Here is a 26,074-nt window from a genome sequence, read left to right on the forward strand (position 1 = left end):
TATCCCACCATCCGCCTCATCTTTTCCATTCCTTCCACCGTGCTTGGTCATGCCTTTGATAATTGTTGCTGACACATGGCTGGACTTCCCACTGTCTCCCTATCACACCCCACCCATCCTTCATCAGCCCCACAAACAAGCTGCCACCCAGCTTAAAAACAGTCCAAGTTTACAATCCAAATTTCTTAGCCTTCTCTTGTGTGGCTCTGTCCCGCCTCATGCTGATGTCACCTCAGGAGGGAGCCTTGTGCTCCAGCCTGACACATCTAGCAGCTGACCCTTGATTTTAGCTGGGTACATGCCTCGCTTGCTGCCTTACCACCCCAAACCCCTTCACTGTAAGCCCCCCTTACTCTGTATGCAGCCTACTGAGAATGTGTTCTCGAGAGGTATTTGGGGAATATCGATAAAAAGGGACTAGTGGATGCACAGGTCACGTTTCTGTAAGATCAACAAACTATTTTCGATGTAACCATTGTTCTTAATCCATTTTTCATTTCATTTCTAGCAAGGAGCCAGGTAACTGGAGATTTAAGGAAGCCTATGATCTTACAAAAACTGCTTTTTCTCTGTTTTCTTCTTTATAAAATGGATTCATGAGGAATGACTTGGGTTTATAGCAATGCACCTTATAAAAAGCAAATACTTCAGAAGTGTTTGTTTATTTGGTTGTTCAAAAGATGAGACACTTCTCTTTTCCCTCAGTCCCAGCATAAGCTTCCTGGAATCCATGACCCATGAAGTCTTGTGCACATTCACACCGTCTGAGGGTAGCAGCAATGAAGTAGAAGAAGCAGGTGAGGTTCTGTGCCCGCAGCCTAATATCTCTGACATATCGGGTTAGTCATTTTTTTCATGTTTTGTGTTGCTGCTGGAAGATAGATTGTTTCTCATCCTTTTCTGTTGGCATGGTCCAGCTTGAATGGAATCTGGACTAAACATGGTGGTTTTAGGTTGGCTCAGATACTGTTTTAGTCAGAGCCTGTGGCCTCTTTCCCCTGGGGTGACCGTGTGAACCCTCCTTTCCTGAAGCAAACTGTTCAACATGTTGGATACAAACCATTTACTATGGGATTTGGAGTCTAAGACTGCTGTGGAAAAGTCCTGCTAAGGTTTGGGTGAGGAAAGCCCTGTGTTTATGTCTCTCTCAGTGGTATTACAGCCAATGGCTTGTGATCTGATGTACCGGGCAGTGTTTATCTCCCACAACCCAGAGGGATTCTGCGTCGTTCCATCTTCTGAAATAAAGTTAGGAAATAATTTCTCTTTTCCTAATGGTGAATTTGGCCTTATCTTCAAAGAAGGCCTTTGATGTTTGGGACAGGATTATTGGGCAGTAAGAGGAAATCATAGGAGGAAGATCAGAGCCAATAATACACGGTCAACTTAATTTGGTTGCCAGAGAAAACGTTGAGGAAAGTCTCAACTACCTCTGGTTAGTAACAGGAAAGTACATTATATGGCTGAGTAGAGTTGAATACAAAATAACACGAAAGGACCAGTGCAGAAGAAATTATGGCAGAGAAATGTTTATTCTCCTCTAAAAGGAGTCTGGGCAGCATTGGACAAGAGGAGGTAGATGGCATGTGTGTAGACTGGAGGCTTCATCCTTTCCACAAGCTTTTATCGAGTACTTGCTGTGTGCCTGGGCTCTATCCCACAGCCCACATCGCTCGGAATCCCATTGCTGAAGTGAAGGGAAATGCAGAGCAAGGCAATACAAACTGCAGTGTTACAGTACTTGGACTGGATCAATTAGGAAAGGCTTCTTGAGGGAAGAGAGTCAATATCTCCGGCTCAGTCTTACAGGCAGAGATGGGACCGGAAATACTGAAATGGTTTTTTTTTACCTCTGCCCATATGTGTTCATTACTTTATCCCTGAAAACTTACTTTTCCTCAGTGGATGCTGGACTGAATTATTCTCGAGATAGGAGATTTTAAGTTCAGAGTAGGGTTTGTGTTTTGTTTTAGTTTTAGGGAAGTTAAAAACTAGAATCTCTGCATTGCGTTGAACACAGCATCTCAGAAATGTGAATCTTAGACAAGTTTTTAAAACCAGTTACTGAATAGCTTTCAGGGAAAAAAGGAGAAATGTGCCTTTTTTTTTTTTCCTTTCTCCTCCATGTCAGATTTTAGCTGAGAAGTCTGGAAACATATGCCTAAATCCAGCTTTTTACCTTTCAGTTCCACTTGCCCTTGGCTCTACTGTCTTGGGGTAGGTTTGCTTGTCTCTGAAATCATTCCCAGAGTAGCAAGTGAGGGGACATTTATTTTAGGAACAAATAAAAGTCGCTGGACTCTCCGGTTACCCGGAACCTCCTTAGCTGCTGGGAGGTAACTCACACAGGATGGGAACTACATGCAGGTAAGAGGAGGACGGTATGTGGAAGCAGCTGGCCTTGGAGGGCCCCCCACGCTGGGCTGGAATTGGATTCTTGAGGAGAGCCCTCCCCCACCTTCCCTGGCCCGGCCAGGATTTTTCCAGATTAATCCCAGCCAAGTGCCTTTACTAGTCTGAACTTACCTAATATTACAATCCCAGCAGGTTTATTAGGTATGGGTCACAGTTAATTGGAGAGGAAAATTGGAAGGTGGGGGAGTCTGGGTTTATTACTTTTCTGTGAAAGCAGAGGCTGCCCCTAATTATTTCACGAATCTTCTCCCCCACTTGACTCTGCTTTCTGTCTAATAATGATCATCCCACCGCGGTGTTATGGTAGCGCTTACTTTTTATGTACCTGTGCCCTCCTGAAGGGGATTTCATACTGCAATCAGCGAGCACAGTGCCCTCTTTGGCGAGTAAGACCACATGAAATGATGGAAATTCACAGCTGTTTACCTCTGTCATTATGAATGGATGTTTTGTAGTGAACAAGTTATATAAAAATCTACTGTGTTTTAGCCACGTGTTAGGTTCTAATGGCTCTTCCAATGTGCAGGCCTTGGAAGCAGTCACCTGCAGCCCTTCCTTGACACCGTTGGTGGTCTGCCGTCGTGTCAGCCGCAGCAGCTCCAGGTGAAAGCCCCACAGTCAGGTGCTTTGGGTTCTGTAGCCTTCTGTTGCAGGGATGGAGGCTGGGTAGTTAGGCCTAGTTGTCGCCTGTCTGGACGGTGGCAGCTTGCCAGCAAGTTTCACTGGGTGGTCTTTGACAATGGGAGAGAGGAGGGGTGGGGGAGCTCGGCTCTCCTGCCCAAAGGGAACAACAAGGTTGGCAACCAATCCCCTGTCACTGAAACACCACAAAGGTCTTGAGTTGGGGTGAAAAGAATGGAACAGGTTGCTGAAGGCGGTGATGGAGTTAACTTTTCTTCCTCTGAATTTACAAACGAAGGGTTGTGTTTATGGGGGGAGCCTTTCTCCAGAGAGTGTGAGCGCATACAAGCAGCAGGTACCCTTCATCAAGGGAGGGAAGAATTAGTATTTTCACCCTGTCACTCAGAGCATCAGCCATGGACCCAGCGGGCAGGCTGAGGTTGGGGAATCTCAGTGCCCACGAGGCAGTACCACCTGCCTCCGCTGTCCTTTTGGTGATGTGAATGAGAGCCGCCATTTAGTGAGCACCTACTGTGTGCCCAGCCCTGTGCTAAGCACTACAAGCATTACGTCTGCAGTCCCCCAGCAGTCCTGTGTAGAGGGACATTATGATCCTATTCTGCAGATAAGGGACCTAAAGCTTCAATAAGTGTAGTGACTTGTTCTGGTCACACAGCTGGTTAAGTGGCAAAGCCGAGATTTCATTGCAGGGCTGCTGACTCCAAAACTCAGGATTTGAAGGCAAAAAAGCAAACAAACAAACAAAAAAATAGGCTCAATCTCTCCCCCAAAGCAGAGTCCCCTTAACTTTGGGGAACTATTTCTTTTACAACTAAGTGTAAGAGTCAGGTGGGGGCCTTGGTGGGACTCGCCTTAAGAGGTGCAACATGCCACCTGGGACCACAGCTGGAAGATTTCGGCTGGCTCAGCAGCAGCAGTGTGAAGTAGCCAGGCTTTGTGGCACAGCTTGTGTCAGATTTTGAAAGCAGTGCTGAAAGCTGCCTCTATCTTGAGTCTCATCTCAGAACATGTCTCCTGACTTTTTTTTTCCCTCTGGGACATCATCTGAATTGGCTCCCTGAATCTCTGCTTCACTACAGATGCCAGCTGAATCTATTTGCTCCTCGGGTGTCTGCAAGTCTGATCAAGCAGGTCCTCTGTGGCCTGGGTGGGGTGAGTGGGAGAAGGCGTTTGGCTCAGCAGATACTTTTACTGGTCAGGAGAAGTGGCAGCTTGTACAGAAAAATACCCTGAGGAAGGAAGTCGCAGCTTTGACAGACAGGTAACTGACAGGAGATGGTACCTTCCAGGCAAATACAGGGCAGCCAGCAGAAAGAATTCTACAGGCAGTTACCTGCAGAAGAGCGAAACACATCTCTCCCTCCTGGCTGAAGAGAGTGGTGCAGATTTGTCTGTGGAGGACATGTAGTTACCCTCAGTTCTTTGTTTTTCTTTAACAAATGTGGAAAACCTATAGCTAGGATGTTCTAGGTGGGTGTGTGTGGCTGTGTAGAGTGTGAGGACACTGGGGTTTCAGATATAAGTATGTGACCAACTAGTTGGGTAACTGAGAGGGAGTCATGAAAACGCTCTGTACCTTTATTTCTGTGTCCTTGCAAGCTACCTCGTCAGAGCACTATTAGGAGGCAATGAGATAGCGCAAGGGAACACTTTTGATTCAACATGTTCCTGCTTACCCCAAAAGCCTAAGGCCCCTGGCATCTGTGCCCACCCAAGATGAGTTAGGAGATAGGACATTCTAAGGAACTGGCCAGAGGTCCAAGTCTAGGCACCAGAGCTGCATCTGCTTCTGTGGTGTGTTTCTTTTTTCTCAGGGCAGGAGCTTGGACTGGAGGCGGTTTGGTCCTGTTGCCGGAGACCCTTCCAGATCACTCCAGATGCGCCGCCTTTCCTTCTCTAGTGAGAAGAGGCAATGAAGGGTCTCAGGGTCCTGCAGGAGTTGGGAGAGGAGAAGATCTCATGGCAGGAGGAACCTAGTTAAACTGCTTCCTGAGAGAGGAAGGAACAGAGGAGTCTGGGGAGTATCTGGGAGATCCCAACTGAGAGGACTGAAATCTGGAATGAGTCTTATTAGGAAAAGAGTGAGGTGCTGGAGAAAGATGGTTGTTCCAGAATGGAGTAGTATTTCTGGAGCCACTTTTAGGTTAGAGATTGTGTGGCGTCTTGGTTAAGGGAGAGGCTTTGGAACCAGACAGGCCTGTGTGTGAACCCTTGCCTTGCCAATTGCTACCGTGTCTCCCCAAAAATAAGGCCTACCCTGAAAATAAGCCCCAGTTAAGATCATCAGCCAGACGGACGCATTTAGTATGTTATGACGATGTTCCAGAAGAAGATGACATGACTGTATTTGAATAAATGTAGATTGTTGTACATGAAAAAATAAGACATCCCCTGAAAATACGCCTTAATACATCTTTTGGAGCAAAAATTAATATAAGATCCGGTCTTATTTTTGGGGAAACACGGTAGATGTATGACCCTGGGTTAATTATCTAAACTAAACAGAGACCCCAGTTTCTTAAGGTTGTTGCAAAGAAGAAGCCAGATGCTGCGTATAAAGTGCATGACGTGCATTGTGAGCATTCATTAGAAGGTGGCTGTTATTAGCAAAGGAGAGAAGGGGAAAGAGGGACAGAGTGAAAGGAGGGTTATTGATGGATTGGGCAGCTAGAGAGTTGAGTAGGTGGAAGCCTGCACTGGTTCAAGGAATGGAACCCCTCTGGCTGCAGGAATGAGAAGACGGAGAGAGAGGAGCCCACCGTGAGGCAAGGCCCAGCACCACGTGCACCTGTTAGGTAGCAGTCCTCAGCCCTGGTCATTGGGAAGGAAGTCCCACCCAGCCTCTCCTCTGTGTCTTCCCCAATTCAGCATCACTCATGCTACCAGTTAGGCCACAAACCTCCGAGTCATCTTTGGCTCTGTTCTTTCTCTCACACTCTACTTTATGTGCTCAAATGGTATTGGCTTTACCTTTAAAATATATCTAGAATCTTGCAAATTCTCACCACCCTAGTCTTCCATCAACGTTTCTTACCTGGATTATTGCCATAGCTTCCCCCAGTGTTCGCCCTGCTTCCAGTCCCCTGATCTACCTACCCCACGGTCCATTCTCCACAGAGAAGCCAGTGACAACATGCAAAAGAGAAGCCAGAACTCTCCATGGCGGCCCTCAGCCCCACCCCTTGCTGCTCTGCGCCCCCCACCCCACCCACTCCCACGCCCCGCTGGCTTCCTCGCTGCTCCTCCAGCTCACTGAGCAACCTCCCTTCTCAGGTGCTTTGCGCTTGTTTTGCCGTCTTCCTGGAAGGCTCTTTCCCCTGGATATCTCACATCACTCAGATCCCTGCCTGACCGCCCTTTATTAAATCACATTCCCATCGTCATTCTCTCTCCCGTCAACCTGACTTCCTTTTCCTCATTGTTATCCTCCCGACGTATTCCTATTTGTTCATTTGCTTATTGCCTGCTTACCTTCTAGAGTGAAAGATCCATGAGATCGGGGACTTGGTTTTGTCCCTCGCTGTCTTCCCAGTGCCTAGAATAGAATCTGGTGTGTAATCTCTGCTCGTGCTTTTTTTTTTTTCCCCCAAACACTAGTCTGCATGGCTCTCCTGAATCTCAGAAAGGGTGTAATAAAAGTTTCAAAGAATATGAAATAATTACGTACAGAATTATGTAAGAAAAATACATTCTGGGTATGTGTATAGGGGGGTATGTGAGAAAGAGAATTCTAATAATGTTAGAATGTTCTAGAACAGCCAGGAAGCGGTGTGCTAGGCCGCAGCAGACATAGCCCAGGTCCTCTCTCAAGGTGACTGACTTCAGAAATGTCTGTGGTTGTGCCAGCTGTTCCATCTGTAAGGGGAACGTAAGAATGGATGCCTCTCTGGCCCTTTTGTATCACTCGAGAAAAATTAATTGAACATCTACTTCATGCCTGGCACAGTGCTGGGCCTGGCTAGGAGATGCAGAGAAGCCCGGCACATCCTCTCCCCGCCTCCCCCCCCAAGAGTACATAGTGGACTCCACTTCTTGTAACCGTATATATATGTATATAATTGTAGTTGACATTCATTATTGTTCAGCTTCAGCTTCAGGTGTACAGCACAGTGATCAGGCATCTACCTCATCCCTGAGGCATTAGGAATAGAGACATTGGAAATGTAACGGCTGTATGTCAGAAGGGTAGTAAATGGGGGGAAGAGGATTATCACTGTGTGAGGGATATAAATGATAAATGTCTAACTATTACATTGTTTTGTGCACCTGAAACTAATTAAAAAAAAAAGAGTACATAGTGTAGTTGTTCATCTGGGCCTTCCTAAATGTGCATGTACCACCCCCTGCATTGTTCCCTTTCTGTTAGCACAGTTACCTGAGTTGAATTGGAGCTCTGTTAAACCTGGTTTGCAGCCACGAGCTGGAGACGGGAAGAACATGGGATGAATTCAAGCACAGTTCACGTCTCCACACGCATGAGGGCTTGTTGGGGTCAGGCCCCCTACTAGACACGCAGGCCCTAGAGATGGTCTCTGCTCTGGGAGAGTTGAGAAGCGTGTAAGTACAAGGAATAGCATGTTTGGATGTCTGCCCAGAGGGCATAGACCTGACTTCAAAAGGCATCTCAGTCATTTTTGACTTGGTTCTAGATTTAGAAGCTAAGGAAGAATAAAAATAGGGATAAAGATCCCAAGAAGTCTTATGCTGACTACAAATGTGTCTGAGAAATTACACTACCAAGAACCCCAGACCCAATATCTACAGCATCTCTGGGAGCTGGAGAATGGCCCTAACCTCCTCCTCCTCCAGGTTTTTTCCTCTCAAAAAAAATTAAATAAATAAAACAATTAATAGGCTTTTTCTAAAAGGCAATTTTAGATTTAGAGAAAAAATTAAGTGAAAATTACAGAGTTGCCACGCACTCCTCGCTCACCACCAATTTCCTCTATTACATCTTATGTTAGTGTAACAAATTTGTTACAACTAATGAGCCAACGTTGACACATTGTTATTAACTAAAGCCCAGAGTTTACAGTAAGACTCACTTTTGCATTATATGTACATCCGATGGGTTTTGACAAATGCATGACACATATCCACCATTACAGTATCATACAGAATAGTAGTTGCACTGCCTAAAATCCCATGTTCCACTTCTCCGGCTCTCCCTCAGTCCCTCTCCCAAATCCCTGGCAACCACTGCTCTTTTTATTATCTTCATAGTTTTGTCATTTCCAGAATGCCATCGAGTTAGAACCATTCAGGATATAGTCTTTCCAGATTGGCTTCTTTCACTTAGCAACCTCCTCCTGTCTTAAACATGTCCTTCTCCCACATGCCCTCTCCACACACGTACAACCAGCAGAGGAGCCCAGAACCATGTGCTGAGACCTACCTGCCCCGAGTCTGCAGTGCCCTTCCTTCACCGTACAACAGGCCTGGCCCTGGTGCTACTGGAGTTTAGCCCAGGCTGGTAAACTGTCAGGAGCTGCCTGTGTTTTGGTTCCACATCTGGAAGTGTCAGCTGTGCAGACCTTCCCATCTCATTCGCAAACAGAGAGACAAGAGGAGCTCACGAGCTGTTTGCCTTCCTCCTCGGTAGTTTGTTTTACTTGCTTTGGAGCCACGGACTAGCGGTGGGGAAGTGAGTTTCCCCGGCAGCAGCCCTCTGTCGCACCACATCCGGTGCGGTGTGGGCCACAGGTCCCCTAGCCTGTGAAGTTGCTGCTGTCAGCACAGCCCAGGTTCCAGCAGTGTCTGTGCTGAGTCCTGGGACTGATTGAGCCCTGGGGCCTGTTTTGTGGTCATTCAAGAGGAAGACCCATCAGGGGCAAAGAGGATGAGAACCTTTCCCCTGCCAAGAGGTGCTGCTTTGTGGAGTCAGCCTCACTAACTAGGATTCTTTGGGAGTTTGGTGGCGGGAACCTCGCTATTCAGTGCACTCAGCAGTCACTGCAGACAGTGAGGCGCTCTGGGGGATAGGTGATGGATTTTACAACAGGAGCAGCAGAAGGGGCTCCTTCAACCCCACTCCAACACTGGACCCTAGTTAGAGGAAAGGAAAGTGGATGTGAAAGAGGGGGTCACGTGGATCCTCTGGTTGAACCAAGCTGAAACGTTCCAGGGGCTGAGGAAACGGGGTGTACTAGGTAGAGCGATTTCCAACTCTGGGGAGCAGCAGAGACTGAAGTTTAGACCCCCGCTTCCATTGCTTCCTGTTTGGAATAAACACAGCCCGAGGCCAGCTGGTACCTTCTCAAAGTGGAGGACACCAGCCAGGTGTGTCAGAGTTCAGCCTGAAGGAGGAGGGAGACTCAGAGGACCCCCTGGGAAGTGGAAATTCCATGCTGATGACCCAGTCCGTATCCTCCTCTTTCTTTCTTTGCTTTCTTCGCCTGGTCTGCCCTCCAATCTGTAGCCTGGCCAGGGACTCACTGACAGCTCTTGGCTGCCATGCAGTGGCTCTGTCTAGTTGTCCGTTGTGTAAGTGCAGACTACTAATACCTGTCCCAGGTTTGTCACCGAGACTGAGCGCTAATGATGGAGTGTTCAAAGCTCTTTAAACTCTTCAGCGGATGACACTCTACAGGCCAGCAATCTTTGCTTTTGTTGTTAATTTTGGAATCAGGCTTGAGCTTCCTGGCGCCCTGGCTTCCTGGGTCTAACTCCAGAGTCTGGAAGGCTGACCATCGATGCTGCCAGAAGCCTTGGCTCTTGCCTCAGTTTGCCTGGGGCGGCAGAGGATAGAAAGTAGCAGAACCCTGTGACTGTGGACCTGTGTCCTTTACCAAATCCAGCCTTCCCCGCTAAATCACCTCCTCACATTCTGTTCCCAGGAGATATATGTGAGAGTCTTGAGCAAGAATCCCAGACTGGCTTCTGTAGGTACACGCCAGGTAGTGTGTAGCTAGGAGCAGGGACCACATGTTCTGAACCAAAAGATAAATATGTGATCTGACAAATTATTTGGGTTTTTCTCCACTTGATTTGTGTGTGTGGCGGGGGGCGGCGGGGGGGGGGCTAGGGAAAGGGGGGGAGGAATCTCAGAAAGGCTGATTTTATTAACAGCCTTTATATTTATACAAATATAAGTTTATATTTGTGATGCATTAAAAAAAATCACCTTTAGCATAAGGAATGGCATTCTGTGCAGAGAGGGCTGTGGGAAACCTTCAGTGGTGTGGTCACCTATTAGAGCAGCGTGCACAGGGACGCGCAGTGTGGGCCTTGCTCCATGTGGGAGCTTCGGCAAGTGTCTGGGGTAGCCTGAGTCTTCACTAGTACTTTCTCTTCAGGATAATCTGTAGAAACCAGGGCAGGGTCCCAATTTTACTCACCGCCACCCTATTCCCCTCTCTAGAAAAAGCCAGCCTTCGTGGCAGTGGCACAGGGAGGCTCCTTACTAGCTAAGTTCTTCTACATGCTTTCCAAGTCGGGACGTACAGAACAGCATGCCCTGATGAGATGCACTCCAGGACTCATTTTCCCCACACAAGGAAATGAACCAAAATGCCAGCGCACATGTCTGTGGTCTGGATGGAAGAGTAACACATCTCAGCGAAAATGAGGTGTGTTACTCTGCCCTGGGCTGGGGGGTTCTGGCCTGTCTCCTCAGTGTGAAGAATGCCACCCGCTGAGACTCAAGATGCCCATGCAGAGGTTTCACACTGAGCTGTTTCTGATTATCCAAATAGCCTGCCATAAGCTGTACATGCCTCTTCAGGTATTTTCCACATGGGCCCATTAAAGAATGTTCGTAACCTTTCCATTGCTCAGTCAACAGACTATTGAGCACTGTGCCTGCTGCCCTTAAGACGCTGATAGCCTAGATTCCCAAATCCAAACAAGAGGTCGCTCCATATTGAATTGCATTACCTACATTCTCGCATTAGAAGAGTGCTTGGCTCGGAAGTGCTAGATGTTCACCATTATTATCATCAGGCTTATTATTACTTTGGCTTGAGATAAACTGCTGATTTATAACTCTTTCCAAGAGCCCATATTCTTGGAGGATTTGGCTACTGGAAGAGTCTTTTTGGTTATAGTATGTTTTACAATGTTATCAGTAGAGAAATGGAGGCCCAGAGAAAAGTAATGGTCTTCTACCTGGACCTCGATCGAGGCCATGCTTTTGGTTGGTTCTGCAGTCAGAGAAAAGCCAGCCTCAGTTGGGGACGTGTTGTTGGTAAGATGTGCTCAGAGTCCTAGGGAAGGCCCATCCTAGACAGGGAAGCCCCAGAAAGGAAGCTAGGGCATGGGGGCAGCCAGCTGGCTCCAGGTCTGAGCCAGAGAGCCAGGGTGATGGGCTCCTCAGGGTCTCCTCTGGGCTGCAGCCAGCAATCGCCTTTCAGGGGTAGGGCTGCCTCTTTGGCCCAACACTGGGGAGCCTTTGAGCATCAAAGAGGGAGTACACCACCCTCACCCAGCAGAACCTGGGCAGTAGCTGAAACCTGCCTAATAGTGCTATTTGGCTTAACTGAGAGGACATCGGGTAGGTAGGGGGTGGGGGTGGGGGCTCCTGGAAGTTGATGCAGGATTAGGAAGGTTTGGGAGGATCTTTTTCTAGTAATCCTATTGAAAAACACAAGTTTCATTATTATCTGTTTATTTAAAAATTCAAACACATAAAAATAGAAAGAATTAAGTGAAATAAGTCAGACAGAGAAAGATAAGTACCATATGATCTCACTTATATGCAGAATCTAAAAAAACGACTAAGTGAATGAACTAATCAGAAACAGTTTTGGAAACAAAGAGGAAAAACTGAGGGTTGCTAGATGGGCGGGGGGGGGGTAAGGGGTAAGGTGAGGGGATTAGAAAACAATCAGTAACCACAAGATGGCCACGGGGTTTGAAAATTAATCTGGGGAACGTAATCAATAATGGTGTAAAGATTTTGTAGGGTATCCGATAGACACGTGTCCCATTTGGGAGACCATCTCAGGGAAGATGTAGATGCCTGATCACTGCACTGTACACCTGAAGCTGAACAATAAGGAATGCCAACTATAATATTATATATATATATATATATATATATATATATATATATATATATGTATATATAGGTATGTATACATTTACAAGAGGCAGAGTACAGCATTGGGAGTGGAGATAGTGGAAATGGGATGGCTCGGTGCGATGTCAGAGAGATAGTGGATGGGGGACGGGGGGGGTCCACAGTGTGAGGGATATAAATGATAAACGTCTAAGAAAAAAAAAAAAAACTCATAGACACAGACAGTAGTTTAGCGGTTACCAGAGGGTAAGGGGGGTGGGGAGTGGTAGATGAGGGTAAGGGGGATCAAATATATGGTGATGGAAGAAGAACTGACTCTGGGTGGTGAACACACAATGTAATTTATACATGATGTGATACAGAATTGTACACCTGAAATCTATGTAATTTTACTAATAATCGTCACCCCGATAAATTAAAAATAAATAAATAAATTAATTAATTAATTAAAAAAAATAGAAAGAAGAGTATCATGAACCCAATATACCCATTGTCTTAATAATTATCAAGACAAACAAGGGTTTTTTTAAAAAATACTACTTTGTTTTTATTACTATGCCAGATGGGACAAGGATGGATGCCACAGGTTACCCTTTCCAAAGAAAGTGTAATCCTGTCTTCCCACCCCTTCTAACGATGGCGTGGAAAGGAAAACACACCCTATTTGTTGCACAGTGCGCTGAGATGGTTCTGTGTTACTCCCTACCAGATGTTGAGCTCTTAGAGAAACCTTGAACTTTACCTTTGGATTCCCAGAGCCTCGTATTGAATGGCGGTTCAGTAAGTAAGGCCAGTGATTCCATGAGTCAGGGTGGGTTCCACCTGGACAGGTATAAGTCATGTGAGTGCTTAGTTCACCATTTGGGGGGAGGTGGAGGGTAGATAGTGGGATTCAGAGTTGAGTAAGGGGCCATTGTATGAACCCTGGGGGATCTTGAGTGGGTGAAGCCTCAGGCGTGATCATTCTATAGTGCAGGCTCCTGGTTTTGCCAAGAAGGAAGAATTCAGCATTGAGGGAACAGGAGAGAGCTGGTTTGGAGCTGCTGTCTGTCTGGCCCCCAGATTCAGGCGTCTGCAGCCCCTGGGTGTGGTGGGATAGGATTCTGAGAACAGAGCCTCCAGCTCCAGACCCTTTTTTCTGGGTGGCCACAAGCAGCCTGCAAGCCGCCTGCACCGCCAGAGCCTGCGTGTCATTCCAAAGTACTGTTTTATTCATGTGGAGTTGGCAAGGAACAGGCTCCTCCAAGTGTGGGGAAGGGGGTTCACTTCCGGCCTTTGGAGTACTGGCAGCGCAGCTGCTCAGTGCCCCTCTGGGCAGGGATGGGGGTTTAAAGGGTATGAAATGGGGTGTCTGAGGACCATGAGGAGAGATGCCGCCAACACTTCCCCTCAGATCTGACCCTGTGTGTCGCCAGCAGGGACCTCAGGCAGGGTGTTCCAAGGCCCCCGACAGACACCCCAGACCCCCGGGAAGTCTCCAGACCCTGACTTTCATCAACAACCTGCCCCTCCCACTATCTGCCTGGCCTTTTTCAGTTTAAACTTCCAGCTCTGACCTCCCATCCCATACATGCATGATGTGTGTGAGTGTTTTAATTTTTATTCTTGGCAGAAGTTAAGACACAAAATGGATTTGGAAAGAGATGAAACCAGTCTGGGTATATGTTGGGCATAGCAGCTTCATTCCTGGAGTGGGAGGGCCACAGAGCAGGGAGGGGCTGGGTGGGACCCACATCTCTAAGGTGGGGGTGGGGAGCCGTCTCCTCCCACTCGGGACCAAATTGAAAATCTCCTTGGGGAAGGCCAGAAGCTACAGGCTGAACTGTAAACCCTTTGGGATGTCAAAAAGCTGGTACCAGTGATGGCAAAGCCCTCTGATGTGACCTGGTGTTAAATAGATGTGGGACCCCTGAGTGGCCAACACCTGTTCTACTTCCTGGTGGTCTGTGAGTCCCTGGAAACTGTCCTGGCTTTGTTAAGGAAATCACTGATGGTATTTCAGGTTTTGATGTACAAGCCTTAAAATGTACATACGAGGGCTGACAATTAAGTTCGTGAACTTGTTACAACGATGTTGCTAACCTTTTTTGATATCAGAGGGATTATTCATTATGAATTTGTACCAACTGGACAGTTAACCAAGTTTATTATTTGCAAGTGCTGAAAAGGCTGCATGAAAAAGTTAGACGAAAACGACCTGAACTTGTCACCAACAATTCACGGCTCTTGCATCACAACAATGCACCAGCTCACATGGCACTGTCTGTGAGGGAGTTTGTAGTAGCCAGTAAACAAATAACTGTATTGGAACACCCTCCCTACTCACCTGACCTGGCCCCCAATGACTTCTTTCTTTATCTGAAGATAATGGAAATAGTGAAAGGAAGACATTTTGATGACATTCAGGACATCAAGGGTAATACGACAACAGCTCTGATGGCCGTTCCAGAAAAAGAGTTCCAAAATTGCATTGAAGTGTGAACTAGGCTCTGGCATCGGTGCATAGCTTCCCAAGGGGAGTACTTCGAAGGTGACCATAGTGATATTCAGCAATGAGGTATGGAGCACTTTTTCTAGGATGAGTTTGCGAACTTAATTTTCCGACCTCGTATGCTTGGAAAACTTCTGGTCTCCTGTTAACCTCCCAGAAGTAAGTGCTGGTGGACCCCGTCGCAAGAGAGATTGGGTCCAGGGACCTGCTTGAGTATCTCGTTTGCTGCTGTGGAGCCTGTCTTGGCCTCCAAAGTGGGACATCTTGGCCATGGTGGCCCCCTCTTGGGTTTTTATTTCTATGTGAAGAGGAGAAAACTAGGAATCTGAAAGTCCAGAAAATAACTGGGGAAATCTCAGAGAAGCTTTGAGAAAATGTTTTATTCCTTAAAACATATTAAGATATTAAATTTGTGAGGAGGGAAAAAAATTGCTTTAAAAATGACAAGAATTTCTTTAAAATAGTATGGTAGGGAACATTTTTATGCAAAAGTCTCCATTCCAAACATGGCATGCAATACCATCAGGGCATTTCTGGCCGACATTCCTAATCAAAATGACCCTAGGATCCATGGCAGAGATACCCAGTGCTTCCCAATGCTGGCTGCACATTACAGTTTCCAGAAATTGCAGAAAAGAGTTTTAAAAATACTGATGCCTGGCTCCACCTCCAGAGGTTCTGACTTAATTTGTCTGAGGTGCTGCCCAGGCATCAGGGTGTTTCAGTGTTCCCAGATCCTTCTTCTACGCAGCCAGGGTTGGGAATCTCTGATCTATTAGGTTGGTGCACAAGTAATTGCGGTTTAAAAGGTTGAAAATAATTGCAAAAACCGCAATTACTTGTGCACCAACCTAATAACAAGGAAGATGAAAGAGACCAGATTAAGAAGTGGAAGAATTTTTTTGTCTCTCACTACATGCTAGTGCACATAACTTGGGTCCAGACTCAAAGCGCTGCGGCCAACTTCTAGGTGAGATTTAAGCATTCAGACCTCAGGACTGACGCTGGGTGGGGTGGGGGACAACACATCTTCAGGAACTGGACGCAGAGTTCGTTGTGGGATTTGCCAACCTGATCCCTCCTGAAATGTGGTGGCTAGTGACGACTGCCACTCAGACTGACGTTGTTGTCTTTTCAGCCTTTTTAGGTTCCTTTTTTTTTTTTTTAAATAGTTCATTGTATACCTGCTTGAATCTACCAAGGACAGATGCCAAGACCTGCATGCAAGGGAAGCAGATAGCCCTTGCTTTGAATCTTTTGCTTAAACCAAGATGCTTAATCTCTCTAAACCTCAATTTCTACATCTGTAAAATGGAGATGACAATACTACCTACTTCGCAGAGATGCTTAGAGGTTAGACTAGCTAATACCTATACGTTGTTTCACACAGAGTAACTCAACACATGGTCAAATACTTTCTTTGTTATATACTAAGATTGATTATTTCTTCCAATTGTCAATATTTGCCTTAATCTCATAGTGTGACAAAGCCTGGTTTGTTGGATTCACTAAATCTCAGTGACTTTTAATTACATTTACAAATCAGTTAAACTAGGAAATTAGTAATTTGGCAGGAAAAACAGGCAGTCTTTATTTTTTAAATTGCAGTTGACATTTGATATTATATTTGTTTCAGGTGTACAGCATAATGGTTAAACATTTAGATAACTTACCAAGTGATCCCCCACAAGTCTAATAACCACCTGGCACTATACATAGTTATTACAATATTATTGACTGTAGTCCCTATGCTGTACTTTACATCCCCGTGACTATTTTGTAACTGTCAATTGTACTTCTTAATCCCTTCACCAAAAAGGCAGTCTTTAAATGTTATATGCCTAACCTGATAATTTCAGCAAACTATGTACTTGATGGATATTTTATACAACTTACTAAACAAAGTAATTTCAAATTTGTAAAGGTTGTTAACAATATTAAATGTGTTTTCATTTTTTCCAAAACACTTGTCCATATTGTGTGAAGCAAGAGAATCCTGAAATTAAGGATCTTTACAAGCCAAAGGAGTTGAATGTTGCAGCTCGACACAGGAAACCGTTTGGATGTCACGTGGGGCGAAGAGCAACATTTAGTGGCCCAGGGGTTGTTGGGAAATGAGGCCCCTATGCCCACGGGAAGATAAAATATCAGTGGGTGTTGACATAATAATATTTGGGAATAGCTTTCTTTTTAATTACAAAAGTGATAACATATCCACTTTGAATATTTCTGAAGTGTTTAATGTGAAAAATACAAGCCTCCTCATCTTCAGCGATAACTGATGTAAACATTTAAATGTCTCTTGATCTTTTCCTATGACAATCCAAATAACTATATACCACATATTCATATGTAATTTTTGTATTTACAAAAATGGGATCATGCTGTTTTACAAATTACTTTTGGGATATTCTCCAGCAACCTCTTAGGCCAACATTTCCCAAAGTGTATTTGACCAAGTTCCCCTCACGAATGGTACTCTGAGAAAACAGAGTAATGTGGTCAAGTAAGACCAGGCCTGTGGTCAAGTGAGTTCAGGCTTCCGTGCATACTCCATCCCCTCTTGGTGATTCGCGATACATAATGGCATCTATAAAGACTCTGAAAAGGCCTGCAATAAAGACACCTAATTAGCTTTTCTTAATATAGCTTTTCCCTAAATTATTTTTGCTAGCACATTTTACCATCCAATAGCTTGTTAGAAGCACTGTGTTAAGCATTCCTCACTAACCTCACCTCTACTTACTTACTCCCTGTCCTCCATCTGTAACTTTATGAGTGAGGCAGGAAGAAAATTAAATTTGTTCATTGAATCAACAAATACTCCTTGTGCTCCTACTATGTGCCAAACACTTGTGATGTGATAGATGCTGGGGCCACAACTGAGCGAGAGACATAGCAGGCTCTCTGCCCTGAAAGACTTTCAGTTTCGCTCCAGCACAGTGCTGGTATGAGTCATACCCAGGATGGATTGCACCTGGGAATGGCAGAAGCTCAGCAGGGGATCCTGTGCAGCTGGTTGAGCCCGGCTGCAGCAGGCTAGAATTATCCCCACCCCTCTGCTCCTGACCCTCAAGCTTTTCCAATTCCCCACACTTTGCTCCTGCTATAAATAGCAGAGCCTGACGCAGCTGGCAGGGTTCCATGTGTTTGTTTTTTCTGCGTGTGCCAGCTTTGCACCAAGGCCACTGCGCTTCACAAGTTGGGGAGAGCTGACAGGACTTGGGGGCTTCCAGCAGAAGGCAGGGACTGACAGACGGACTGGAGCGTGCTTCAGGTTTCCAAATTGGTATTTATTTGAAGTTTTAGTTGTTTTAAAAGAGCTTTGTAATTGAGAAAGACTGGGGTGGGTGGGGGACGGAATGTGTATATTTGGGGGTCAGGGAGGTGGTGAAGAAAGTGTGTTTGTATGAGGTCAGATGGGAAAGAAAGTAAACTGTCATGATTCTAAAGCACACTTACCAGCTGGAGCTGAGTGCTGTGAGCACGTGTGTGTGTGTGTGTGTGTGTGTGTGTGTGTGTGTGTGTGTCTTAGAGGTAGTGATTGCACGTGCCCAGAGCAGGAGGCCCGGAAAGACTGGGTTGGGGTATCTGGCCCCTGAGGTATAATCTATTCTCAGACCTCTTTTTTTGAAATACTAAGGATAAATCTGCAACAAGGTTCAGACTAATGAAAATACAGCGTACTCCTAAAAGTAACCCTAAAGGGAGTCACTCAAATTTACTAAGTTGCTGTCATTTATCGAACAGCGACTTTGTACCAGTCATTATTCTAGATGATTTGCTAACGTCATCGGTTCTTCCTTCAGCATCTCTGTGTGAGACAGATTTTGTTGTCCTATGTCAGAGTGGTTCCTCCTATGGTTCAGGGTGAGGCTGTGCTGCTTGCCGGAAAGTCGAGGAGAGACTGTCCGTGTCACAGCGCAGTGATGCCAGCGAAAGAGGGGTAGCTTCTGATGGCCCATCTTCAACAGTTCAGCCATTTTACCCCAAGGATTAGCTTTTCATTTGAATAATTCTGGTTTCTTGCCAGCACGCGGTGTGTGTGTGTGTGTAGTGGTGTATTGGGGTTGCAGGCGGTTTTGACCAGCATTTGCTTAAATCAGCCCCAGCACCAGACAGGCCAAGAAGCAGCGGGCTGATCTTCATTCATTCTGGGTCACAGAACCTGAGACCCGTTTTGAGTCATGTAGGTGGGGCGGACGTGGGCCTGGTCTATTGGTAACTCAGTCATCATGAAGAAGGGGCATAGCAAATGACTGCAGGTGACAGCTTACTTGGAATTGGTGGTAATTATGTTACCTCACAGAGTAAATCAAAGTGAGTCGTTTAACCCCCAAAGTGTCCTAAATGCCCAGCTTGCACTAAGAAAAAGCTGCTTCCTTGACCGTGCGTATATGCGTATATTCTCTCTCCTTGCTTCTGCTACCTTTCACGTTTGTGTCTCAGGTCACTCAACAGGTATTTGCTGAATTACAGAAAGCTGTGTGTAGGGCTGAAGGTGCCCTTGGGGATAAGATGATCGCCATTCCTGATCCCTGAAGCCTTTGGTCTAGCAGTTAGGTGAACTGAAATAATTAGTGTGATGGTGCTTCCTCGGGGAAGTGCAGGGCTGTAGGACGACAAGAGCTGGGCAAGTAACCACTGCTCGGCGTCGAGCAGGTGCTGGGACCTGCCTACCGAACAGAAGTGAGTCTCCTTGGTGCCTGCTTCTCTTCACATTCTCCTTCCACCTTGACCCTGCTCGCTGCGCCATTTGTCATGCAGGGCGGCCTGCGGGGTCTCAGCTCCTGCTCCCCATATAAGAACGCAGGATATGGAGAGGCCAAAAGGGAACACCCACGGAGCCATAGATGGGGGAGTCATACCACTATATTCTTGCTGGCGGCTGGGCTGGAGATCTAGGAAGCAGGAGCCACACTATCTGCAACCTGCCGTCCACTTCTCTGCAATCTGCAACCCGCACTCCGCCGTGCTAACTGCAGTCCACGCTTGTCAGCCACCATCTCCTTGCTAGCCCCCATTTGCTGCTAGCGTAGCCACAGCAGTTATATTAGTGGCCAATGGCTCACTGGTTACAGCTGACGGCCAACTAGCCACAGCTGATGGCCATCCAATCACAGTTGATGGCCGTTTACTACCTGAGCCAGCACCTTTCCACGTGAGGCCGAGAGCCTGGAAACTGCGCTCCTGGCTCTGTCCCCACACACCTCCTCCTTGGCACGCCCACCCCCACTCACCTCATGCTTGGACTCTAGAGCAGGGAAGACCAGGGTCCTGCCTGCCTTCTCCCCAGAGTAAGAACCCCAGTGGGCTCCCAAGCTATATCCTGGAGGGAGCTAGGAACAGAGACAGCAGACACTCACGCATCACCCTCCCCTTCTCACGCTCTGCTTTGCATGAGATTCATCAGATCCAACGCCCAGGATCAAATCAATAGGCTTGGAAACGATTTTGGAGGCAGGTCTCTACCGCTTAGCAAACATTCATTGAGTATCTGCTATGGGTCCAGGAGAGAGACTATAGTAAACTAACAAGTTACTCTACAGTGAGAAGTGACAGTGACAACACTGAGGTTTAAGAGGTCCTCTTAGACTTCTGTTAGCTCCACGCCTTTTTCCTGCCGTAACTGATGCACTTGGACGAATCTTCCAGGACTTTGCTAGGGATGAACATGGGTGATAGAAAGGGGGTTCTTTTAGGACTTGCGACAAGGGCTGTGTTGGAGGACTGAGCTGTGCGGAGCAGGGCCTGAGTGAGCACGTGTGGGGGTGTGCACGTGCTCCAGGGCCGTTTCTCTGATGCTTCTGCTCATGCTCGACTTCCTTGCCTGTACTTGGTAAATTCTGCAGTTTATCTTTGACTTGGATCTTTTCTTCAGGCCATGCTGCATTTTAATTTGGGTATAACAGAAAGATGTTGTCAACACTGAATGTTGACGAGGTTCCAAGGTCTTTAAGGATGGGAAACTGTGCCTAGCTTTTCTCTACGTCTCCTTCACCCTCTGCACAGTGTGTGGCACCTAGTGGGTGCTCTGTGTGGGTTCGCAGGACTGACCTGAATTCTGCCTCGAGCCCACCCAGGGACTGGTACCTCTCACCAGGAGCGACGTTCGGGTTGGAAGCTGTTCTGTGTGCCCTTCCAGTATGAACACTAAGCAGAATGCCCTTGTTTGTCCTACGCCACTTCTGAGCCAAATCCTGTTACCTTTCTGGATGATTTGGGGAAAATGCCTTTTCTGCGGTTCTGTGTTTATGTTGTAGGCTGAGCGTCCTTGCTCCCTGGAATAATACATCCGATTCTTCTCAGGGCTCCATTGCCTTCAGTGGGCTCTGTCAGGTGGAGTCTGTGTCCCAGCCTTCTTCCCTGAGCCTGCTTATGACCGTGAGGTTTGTGTTCACACAAGGATCACTTGTCAAATGGGGTTGGTTTTCCTTTGTTCGAAGACATAGGACTTGAAGCTGTTGAGATCTGCTTTATGTGCCGTGTGGGTGCTGGGACTGGTTTGTTTCTATACTTCATGTGTGCTGTCTACTGGGGTTCTGATTCATTCATCTTATATTGGATCTTTTGTCTACTGTGAGCACCAGAATATTTGGAAGTGGATGCTCCTGTTCCCTCTCCAGTCAGTGTGTTACCGTTTTACTTCATTGTTTACTTGTGTGGATATAGCCCTGGCCGCAGGCTGTAATTAGAAACAGGTAGGTGGAAAAAAGCAGGTGGTTTTGTTGCCCTTTGTGCATTCACTGATGAGGTCAGAGGTGAACTCCTTTCTAGGGCTGGGAGTGGGGGTCACAGAGGGACTGGGGTGTGTTTTCCTTTCCATAAACACTTGTCTATAACTTCTTGTCCCAAATGACCTACTGTCAGGGATCTTTCCCCTTTCTCTCTGAACAACTAGAGACACTACGGAGAAATCATTATTATTATCATCAGGAGAGTGTGGAGAGGGCATAAACCGAGAGGGGTGGGTGGTGGCAGAGAGACGCTGTTCGTTCACGCGATATAAATGTTGACTGTCGCAGCGTAGAGACTGAGAGCTAGAAACTAGGTCTTGCCACAAACTTAGGAACACTATAGCAATCTCTATGTGTCTCCTGTCCCACAGGGCTGTTGTGAGGTTCTGTAAAACACTATATAGAATGTGGGTGTCACTGGTTTGTTTGTTTGCTTGCTTGTTTTTCCCAACAAAGAATATTTCTTGAACTTCTGATGCATGTGTGTAGGGCAGCAAAACCAGGCTACTGCTAAATTTTGTTGAGCTTATAAGGAACAATGAGCAGAGAGATGATTCCACGTGTGTCTGGAGTTGTTAAAATGCATGTCTTTAAATCTTAAAGAACATTAATCTAAAATCCCACTAGGTAGCAATGCCACTGTATGAAATGAGACGTCAAGACTTTCCTATTGAAAGAGTAGGAAAGACTTTCCTACTAAATGAGACTTTCCTACTGAAAGTCTCAAGGCTTTTAGTAGGAGAATTCTGTGACACCTGTCCCCCCCAAAATTATCGCATCGTTGCTGTGTTCCAGGCTGCTTTCACACGTAATCTCATTAACTCTTTTAAACAGCTCTGCAAAACAAGTGTTATTCTCATTTTCACAGCGGGTAAACTGAGGCTGAGAGATTAGGTTATTGCCCCAAAGCCACTTTCTACCAAGGGGGAAAGTGGGAGAGCTCACATCCAAACCCGAGGCCGGTGGCTTTTCAGTACCGGATCCTGTTGAGTTCCAGCATTGTCACTTAGTAGAGAAGCTATGTCTACAGCACAAATTGGAGGTGAGCTCTAAAATCCTTACGTGGAAAGCATCAAGAAGGGTTTTGATAACCTCTTTTCCCATCGGTACAGTGGGGACAATAATACTCTCTGGGTTGTGAAGATGAAAAGTGGTAACATACATGAAGCCCCCAGCACTGGGCTTGGCACATAGTAGGAGCTCTGCATATTTAGTTGCCTTTCCCACATCTCTACTCTCACCCTTCCTGCTCTCTCTTCAGGCCTGAATCCATCCTTCTCTTTCTCACTCAATGGTGTTCTTATTTCTCCTTTTCCCATCCCTCTCTGCCTGCTTCCTTCCATCCTGGTCTCAAGCTCAGGCCCATGTTGATTTTGGCGAGATAATACCTACTGAGGGTATAATCCTAGATTAGATTGCCTGCAGGAAGCCCGAAGTCTCAAGCGTAGTTGGGTGTTTGTTTTGGGAGAAGACATAAGAAGGAACACAAAGAAGTCCTTGAATGAAACCCCGAGCCATAGGAGCATGCTATGGGACACTGACTTCTGTCAGGCCCTTCCCTCCAGGGCTGCCTCTACTGATCTAGGGGCCATTTGGTTTTGGAAATAAAGGCCACAGTTGCTGTCATTTTCTCCTAGAAAAACCACTGATAACAATGTGTCTCTGTGTCCCTCCTATATCTCCATGGGTCAGGTTAACATTCCTTCTCAGCCCCACATTTCTAATCGGAATAAACCGTTCAATTCAGCAAACATTGACTGCACCTCTATGATGTGCCCAGGCTTTTCTGGGTACTAGGATTCCCAAGATAAATTTCACGTATCTTTGCCTTCAGGAAGTTTACAGTCTGGGGTTTGGGGTGGGGGGGACGGTGGGAAGAATGAAGAGGCACATTACAGACAGACGCAGGACCAAATCCACAAATCACTGAGGCGATGTTGTAATAGCCGTGCTCTGTGCTGTGGAAACTGGGCTGAGGGGTCCCTAGGGACATCAGAGTTCTTGGGACGGAATGAAGGGAGAAGGACCAGAGGGTTCTGGTAGGAGGAAGAGAGGGTGTGCAAGCGCAGCTTGCCCAGGTTTTAGGGCACGTGGGGGGAAGGCATGGGGAAGGTTGACGGCAGCCTCGTTTTAAAGAACCCGGAAGGTCATGCTTTATTTAACTTTATTTAACTTTATTTAATCATACTCAATTGAGGAGCTGTCAAAGGCGGGTCTGTTAGCTTATTTGCTTGTTTGTTTTCAACTGACCTCAAAGGAGGGGAAATCCCTCGTGATTCCTTCACGTGTTCAAATCCGCTGCTTTTATGTGTTTCATATTCCCTGCTAGGTGTCACACAACTGCTTACATGCTTTTTACAAAATGAGATCTATGTTTTTTCCTTCCCATCTTTTAAACGTTTTTCATGTTGCTACTTGATCTTTATAATTATCATTTTTAATGGCTGCTTAATGATTCAATTATTATGCCATAATTTACTTAAAGAAGTATGTGGTAAAGTCAAAAGAATCAGGGGGTTTAAAGTCACGTGGACCTGGTTCAAATCCCCGCTCTGACATCCCATCTATCTGTGTGATCTTGAACAAAATATCTAACTACTCCGAGCTTTAATTTCATCATTTATAAAATGAGTTGGTCATGCACCTACCTTACAGTGCCATTGTGAGAATTATATCAAATTAGATGGAGTGTGAATTATGGTCCATGACAACGTGGAGGATGATGAGATGGGGAACAGAAAGAGTCAGGGAACAAATTTGGGGGTCCTGGACCTGTGCTGTCCAGTACAAGAGCCAACTAGCACGTGTGGCTATCGAGCTCCTGAAATGTGGCTAGTCTGAACTGGGATTGGTAGTAAATATAAAATCCACACTAGGGTTAGAAGACTTAGTATGAAACAAAATATAAAGCACCTCATTAATAATTTTTGTATTGATTGTATATTGAAGTGCTAATATTTTGAATGTATTGTGTTAAAAGATATTCCCAAAACGACTTGCACTTATTTTTTCAAATGTGGCTACTAGAAAGTTTTAAGTGATACCTGTGGCTTGCACGGTATTTCTATTGCACTGTGTTTCTCTGGCTGCTGATGTCAAAGTTGGAGTCAGTAGGACTGGTCAGATCCTGGGGTGGGGAATCTGGGGGAGCCAGGAGACAAGGTTGAGTCCAAGTTTGGGCACCTGAGTGGGCGGTAAATATCAACATGGTTTTAGGGAAGAATAGATAAGTTTGAGTATATGTTTTTATAAGTAGGTCATGAGCAGGAAAATGAAAGGCAGGCATTTGGTCTAGACTAGAGTAGTAGTCCCTGCTTTCTTTAGGAGTTGGCCATTCTGGTTCTCATCACATCACGTGGTAAGATTACTGAGCAAACCGCTCACTGTAGGGAAGGCTGGGAAGAGCTTGGCTGCCCTGCTGAGCTCCCATGGTTCTCCAGGACAGGCACGCAGTGGAGCTCTCAGTGTCTCTACTTGCTCCTTTGTGGAGCACATCTCTGCAACACGTGCAATATGCTGGTGGCAGAACAACTGGGAGTAGGACTACGCAGGCAAAAGATAAGTTGGAGGGGAAAGCTTCTTCTTTGGGGAGGGTAAGTGCTCTCAGTCCTCTAAGACTCTGCTCCGTTGTATGTCTTCATCTACTCTGGAATCCTCAGGAAGAGGCATGACTGCCTTTGTGGGTCCCTAATGGATGTAAATGGATATGGTACTGAGGTTGGCTTCTGGGTGACATTTCAGGTAACCAAATACTATTTAGGTTTGAAAGCCAGGAATTGAAATTGTGTCTGGCTCTTGAAAATCCACTGTACCATCTGCTGTGGAGTTGTTTGGACATAGGGCCTTAAAATCAAGAGAGTAAGTAGAGGCAAAGAAAAATGATAAGAACTTTCATAAACTCTCCTACAGGTGGTTTCCCCTGGCTTGAGCTTCGGAAACCACAGATGAATGGTGCATCTCAATGGGGTAAAAGAAAGGAAAGTAGAATATATCAGGTTTGCAAGGCAAAAAACCACACCACAACAAGCTTTGGTTTGAGCCATTTTATCTGACAGCCTGCCTGAATTTGGCATTGGACAAGGTGAATAACAGCCCTCTACAGATCCTACTGCAGATCTGTAGTGGGTCCTGGCATCACAGTGTTAGGGGCATTGCTGCACCTTTGCAGGACCATTTTGCTTCTGTTAAAGCCATCACCACCTATTTGACCCCTGATGGTAGTGGTCAGTTGGGTAAAGAATTTCAAGTTCTTGGTCAGCAATAATACAATTGTAGGAGCATATACCGGGGGTGCCAAAAAAATCTTTTCATCTTTTGTATTGGTATATATTAAGTATTACAATTTTAATACAGTTATTTCCTTTCTTAAAATGTGTATATATATTTTTTTGGCCCCCTCTATATATGGTTCATTCAGAAACCATTTATTGAGCTTTTCCTATGGGCCAGACACCATGGAATTAAAGTTTCAACTGTAGGAGAGTATATGAAAGTTTTTGTACTTTTTCTTTTATTTTCCATCTTGATTTTAGATGGGTGATTTTTACAGTCACGGAACAAATTTCTTTATGTTTCACGGTTTATGAAACTGATTCTTCATTCTTTGAGGAATTTCACAGCATCTTGGTTACCAATTTTACTTTTTCTGAGAAGTTGGGAGAAATGTACTCTATTTCCTTCCAACATTCTCTGCCCTCTTTTCCTTATAGGCCCTGGGGAAAGGTCACCTCTGAGCTCAGGGAGACCATGTCTCACTTCAGCAGATATACT

At 45.9% G+C, this 26,074-nt stretch overlaps 1 protein-coding gene and 1 long non-coding RNA gene across 10 annotated transcripts in view; one reads left to right on the forward strand and one right to left on the reverse strand.

The window, feature by feature from the left end:
* Window positions 1-26,074, forward strand: part of BOC (BOC cell adhesion associated, oncogene regulated) — a 75,230-nt gene that overhangs the window by 3,928 nt on the left and 45,228 nt on the right. For 3 of the 9 annotated variants that reach the window (XM_033126747.1, XM_033126753.1, XM_033126764.1), the window contains exon 2: window positions 706-797. The exons of the other annotated variants lie outside the window; for them this stretch is intronic. The gene's annotated coding sequence lies outside the window, so the exon portion shown is untranslated. The remainder of the gene's footprint in view (window positions 1-705; window positions 798-26,074) is intronic. 9 annotated transcript variants of the gene reach the window in all.
* On the reverse strand, window positions 2,717-8,769 carry LOC117034120 (uncharacterized). Its single transcript, XR_004425011.1, has 4 exons — window positions 8,453-8,769; window positions 7,433-7,594; window positions 6,529-6,592; window positions 2,717-4,987 (listed from the first exon to the last, which is right to left on the reverse strand). It is a non-coding gene; the product is annotated as an uncharacterized LOC117034120 (long non-coding RNA).

This window comes from Rhinolophus ferrumequinum, chromosome 2, assembly GCF_004115265.2.
Source record: "Rhinolophus ferrumequinum isolate MPI-CBG mRhiFer1 chromosome 2, mRhiFer1_v1.p, whole genome shotgun sequence".
Taxonomy (NCBI): domain Eukaryota; kingdom Metazoa; phylum Chordata; class Mammalia; order Chiroptera; family Rhinolophidae; genus Rhinolophus; species Rhinolophus ferrumequinum.